This window comes from Vairimorpha necatrix, chromosome 10 (assembly GCF_036630325.1).
Source record: "Vairimorpha necatrix chromosome 10, complete sequence".
In the NCBI taxonomy this organism is placed as follows: Eukaryota; Fungi; Microsporidia; family Nosematidae; genus Vairimorpha; species Vairimorpha necatrix.
Genome location: NC_088825.1, coordinates 633,172 through 639,055, shown reverse-complemented (window position 1 = coordinate 639,055; position 5,884 = coordinate 633,172). Strand labels below are relative to the sequence as shown.

The following is a 5,884-nucleotide window of genomic DNA, read 5'->3' as shown; positions in this document are numbered from 1 at the left end:
ATGGGGATCGAATCCAGGACCTTTCGAAGAAGAACAAAATTTACTTAAAAGGAATAAAAATATTATTAAGAAATTACAGTAAAATTATCCTTCAACTTATAGTAAATAATTTTTTGTTTTGTGGGCTTATGAGAATAAAAATGAACAATGATAAAAGACAAGAAGTTTACAATTTTTTATTATATGGTCTGCTGCCACCAACGTTGTTGTACAAAGTTGATCGTAAAAATTTTAAAAGAAAAGCTGAACGTTTCATGTTGTTTGAAGAAAACAACAATGGAAGTTTTGAACTAACTGTGAGGTTTAAAGTAGATCAATATAGATCATTGAGATTCTTTACAACCAATGAGCAGCGTTTCAAACTGGATTTCATCAAACTGATTCATGTTTCTGATGGACATCCTGGGCGTGACAGATTGTATCCATTGTTACAATCAAAAGTATACGACGTTACTTGAAACGAAGTACTGAGAGTTTTGAAAAGATGTGATATTTGTCAAGCAAGAAGAAACCTAATAACCAGACCAGTTATTAGACCAATCATTTCAAAATATCCTAGAGAAAGGTATATTGCTGATTTGATTGATCTTCGATTGTATCACTAATTTAATGATGGATATAAATTGTCACTTAACGCAGTAGATTCATTTAACAAGTTCTGTTGGACGATTCCATTGGGTGACAAAACTGGCATTAGTGTGCGTATTGCCTTGAAACACTATTCAATACGTTTGAACCTTATTTTATACTTTATACCGACAACGGTAGAGAATTTGCTAATCAATATATCGTGAATTTATGTGTAAAGTATGAAATAAGATATGTAAGAGGAAGAGCTAGATGTCCTTGTAATCAAGGACAGATAGAACGATGCAATCAAACATTAAAATGGATGATTGCATCTACTCTGAGGTCGAAGAACATCTTAGGGCAATGGACCATAGTACGCCAAGAAGTTAACTGGGCATATAACAACTTAAGGCATTCAAAACTAAAAAAACTCCATTCAGTTTAATGTTTGGTAAGCCCATTAAAGACATAATGCAAGAATCTAGAATCACTGATATTCTAGATTCGGTTGCAAATAATAACGAAGTTGAAAATGAGGAAGTTGAACGAAGAAAGAATTTGTTTTTGACAAAAATAACGTCGTAAATAACGAAGAACTATATGCTTTAAACAATGAAAATCTTTTTTTAAATGAAATTTAATACGAATCAGCACGATTTAATACTCAAAATGTCTGTTATAGAATGATTGAAAGGAGTATGTGGAGAAATGACTTCTATGAATATAAATTGGGAGATAGGGTTCTTATAAGACCATATTTAGACAATAATCAAGTACTAGAAGGCTTCCTCTATACGAACATTTAGATGTCGATGAATATATTGTAATGGATATACTTCAATTTAACAAAGTAAAATTATCTAAAGAAGCTGATCCATTGGTTATTATAGAAGAAATTTACACTAGAGATCTAAGATTGCTTGATAACGAATAAATTTTTTAAAAAAGTTGTTTATTTTATTTTTTTATTTCTTTTCCCTCCAAATTTATATAAAATTACTCGAAATATACCCCATAATATAATTAGGACAAATTTTGAACCGTCTCAAAAAAGTCGTTCATTGTGATTGTATTCCTTCGAGAAGTCCCAAGTTCGATTCCCACGGGGTCCTTTTTTAAATTTTTTTAGGGTTCCCTCTACTAACTGGTTCCACCAACTAACTGTGACAATTATTGTCAAAATAAATATTAAAGAACTTTATAATTTAAATATATAAGTTTATTGTTATAATCATCATATGTATGAAAATTTTTGTTGAAAGGTCTTTTTGCTTAAAGAAAAGTAGATTAACTCCTTATAATGTACTCCCAATATTTAGCATTAAAAATGTAATTGATCAAATTTTTTTCAAAAAATTGAAATTATAAATTTTTAAATTTCTTCTCAATATGAAAAATGAAAACGGGCGCTTCGTTGCCGACCCCTGTCCTAGAGTATTAAGGCCTATCGACCTTGTGCTTAAAAACATCATTGCACTTATAAATTACAAGACTTCTGGTTGAATCAAAGAAGAACTAAATACAATAGCAAATGTTTAAATGTCTTTTTTGACTATTTCAATAAAGTATAAATATCTTAATATTACGAGAAAAAGACTATCTCCAATTCTTGCAGAGTGTAATTTGCAAGACAAAATTGATAAAAGAGCTGTTTTTGCCATGGAAATATCAGATATTCACTAGAAAATTTGATATTTTCGGATAAAAATGGATTAATGCTCATACCACGAGGCATTATTGGTTGTCATACAAAAATAAAAAAAGCATTTACAACAGTCTCTGCAAATCGAGGCAAAAATTGGAGTTTATGCGAGACTTCGAAATCAAATCTTATAGCATACGAAATGAAAAGAGGGGTCATATTATATGCACTATTCGTCGAATTTATTGAAAGGCAGCTTGTAGTTTTTTCCAAACAAATCCTCAAAAGATTTTTTTAAAGGAAATGCTAAATTTCATCATTCAATAGAAGTAATGGGTAAGCTAAGGAGAGTGAGGCATATCTTATGAATTTGCCTCCATATTCCTCACAGCTTAATCCCATAGAAGAATTTTTTTCTATGATAAAATCAAGGTTTTGTGCTATACGGAACTCAAATGATACAGTAGAAACAGATTTGGAACAAGTGCTATACGATGATTTTAGCCTTTCGTGCAATGGATTCTACACTAATATGTTAGTATGGCTTGAAATAGCAAAGTAGAAAAACGAGTTTATCTAATTAAATGAGGTTGTATATTATTTGACACATAATTTTATTGATTAGTTTTTATATTAAAATTTGGGTTTTTGTTATTTTTTTCAAAAAAGTGGACTTAAAAATGCAAAGTTGGACTATAAAAAATTCAATAATTGGATTTTTAAATCATACTTGTAATTAATATTTCCGAATTGAAGACTGCAGTTTGTGGATTTTTTAATCTCTTTATTAAGAAAGGGGAAATAAAACTTATTTCTTTACAAAATTTTTAAGGGAATATTACTGGATGTGGAACCCCACGAAGCTTAATTCTACGAGGGAATTACTTATTTAATACCCAAAGGTATCCCGTTAGTGGCAATGACTTCAAGCCTATTTTTTTTTTCCTTGCAAGGAAGAGGTAGGGAGAAACCTTACATAGGGACCAGAGGGATTTGGGTGTGATCCTCATTCAACTGGTACTGTATGATTCTTACTCACTAAAACTCCCTCCATTCAACTTGCCGGTGCAGCAAGCTAAGCCGTATCCATTGGACTTTGGCTCCAGGAAAACACTTTCCATTTATACCTCAAATCGCGTCCGGAGTGACCTCACGGCCGATATACTTAACGGGCATGGTTATCTATAACCCGAGGAGAGACATCATCGTACTGACTCAAAGGTTCCTATAATCATCTGTATTACACACACGGCTCCTTACACGACCACATCACCAGCCGGCGTTTTTAGTGGGCTGCGTTGACCACCAGTCTCCCACTAGTTTCGGCCACCGTGTTACAGAATCTTGTAGGATAGGGACCACGAGACCTTCTATTGCCCTACATCGTCTAGTCTTTTAGTTAGCTCTAGGATCCCACTCTAGAGTGCACTAGCCATGGGCTCTAACTAGGCCTTACCCATTTGATACTTTTATGTATCATTAAGTCCCCAAAGGGTGATACTGCTTTTTGGCTTTGAAGTGCGTTTCTACACTAGATGCTAATCCGCCTGTGGCTAGACACACACAAGTTTTATTGAATCAACTTAATGATTATCGTGGACATTTTCATCATCTGAGTTGTTCCAACTGCATCATAGAAAGTAGAAACAATTTTGGTGCCCCTGGGAATCGAACCCAGCCATTGCTCAATGGATACATTGCATTCTACCACTGTGCTAAGGGCACCTTCAGGCCTATTACCTGTATATCAAACCTTTATAAACATACTACGAAAGTAATGCAGTCAACTGTAGAAAGTAGAATGTTACTAGCAGAGAGTCATTGGGGACAATTAAACAAGCCCAACGTGCAAAAGAACAAGTTTTGACTAAAATAGCTGCAAAAAGGAGCTGGTATACAAACTGAAGACAATTTGGCCAGATGTAAAGAAAGCCTACAGCTCTGTAGATCATTTATAACTATTAACGTGAATTAGTATGTTGAATATTTTTAATAAATATGTAAATTCTCACAAGCCACGGCGAGAAGGAGGCACATTGAGATAAAATTAGGAATAAAAACGTTATTGCATAAGAAGATCGCAAAAATCTAAAAAGATTTCTTGTCGTCGCTTTTTTTGTACTATTTATGGGCAAGTTGAGCAGTGAAAAAATTCAACTTACTCTATATTAGGAATACAGACTCATGAAAGAGTTTATGTAACAAACCATGATCTATTTAACAATGATAGTAAGCTTCTCGCTGAGAACAGTTTTATTTTAAAACTAATGCATGAGGATACGTAAAAGGCCTTTTCTGCTGTAGTCTAAAATGAACAGGAAAAAGCTAACAACTATCTGTAGACAGCACAGTGAATTTGCAGTAGTACTTGAAGGCATCAGTAAAACAAATATATCAGAATAACAGAGGATATCTGTAGTGCTGTCAGAAAAGAGACTTTTGAAACAGTAAGGAGCGAGATCCTACAGAGGTTTGGAAAACAGCATAAGGACATATAAATGGTGAATGATTCGAGCTATTAATGGGCATGCAATTTAAGTAATAAACTACCATGTAGAATTATGAATGTTGGGATGAAAACATACGTTTATTTATATAAATATTTAAAGAACATAGTGTCAAAAATATAAAAAAACGACAAGACATATTTGACACGTGCAGCACTTCCTACACTACCCCTCCTATAAAATCTTGCCATGATTTCGACTCGATGTAACTGTTTTTCTATTGTTTATTATTACTATAAATGAATGAAATTTTTGTTATACTACCACTCCTTTTTCTTCACATTTAGGTTCTATTTTTCCTCTTATAGGGAGAATTAAACAGTACCAATCCTATTCTTCTACCTTTATGGTGTCCTTACTATCAGAATTTTTCTTTCCACTCGTGTTATATTCAAGTCTGTAGGCTTCTAAATTTTTAGAGGCCTGTTCCTAATATTCTTTATTTTCTTTTGATGTCTTAATCCCTTCCTGTAAGTCCAAATTAAGAACAATTCCTGTAATAAGTTCTACTGAAGTGCAGCCTATAGCTCTATGATAAGACTGTATAAAGGCCTTGACCAATTTAGGAACGCATCTTGCCCATCCAATCTTCCCGATTCTGTAATTTTCTTAACTTTGAACCTATTGTTCTATTAAATCTCTCCCCAAGCCCCGTGGTCGTAGGTTTATGGGGGGACCATATATCCAGATAGGATTTTTGATCTTTGCATATTCATCACAGATTTTATTTTTTAACTCTTTCCCATTATCAGTTAGTAGGCTTTTTGAACTCCATGTTTACTGACTATATGTTACTCGATCAAATAAACAACCGTATTCATATCCTTTGTATAAATCGGCACTACCTCTGCAGTTTTTGAGAAATAGTCTATCATTGTTAATAAATACTTGTATCCTTGCTCACTCTCTTTCAGAGGGCCTACCATGTCTAACTCGCAGATTTTCTCCTATTTAATTGCTAACACTGATACAATGTCTTTAAATTTTTTCTGAGGATTTTTCCTTTGACAAACTTCACAAAAGTCAATATAATCTTATATGTCTTTATATATATGCTTTTATGAGTATTTTTGTCCGATATTATACTTCATGTTCTGTTTTGATCCGTGACCTAATAAATCATGATAAACAACAGCAATGCAAATGTTCTCTCTTTTTTTAATAA

The 5,884-nt window shown here is 33.1% G+C and overlaps 1 non-coding gene across 1 annotated transcript; it reads right to left on the bottom strand.

Moving 5' to 3' along the window:
- Window positions 1-3,865: 3,865 nt before the first annotated feature.
- On the bottom strand, window positions 3,866-3,938 carry VNE69_10903. The gene has a single exon. It is a non-coding gene; the product is annotated as a tRNA-Asn (tRNA).
- Between the last annotated feature and the right edge of the window lie 1,946 nt (window positions 3,939-5,884).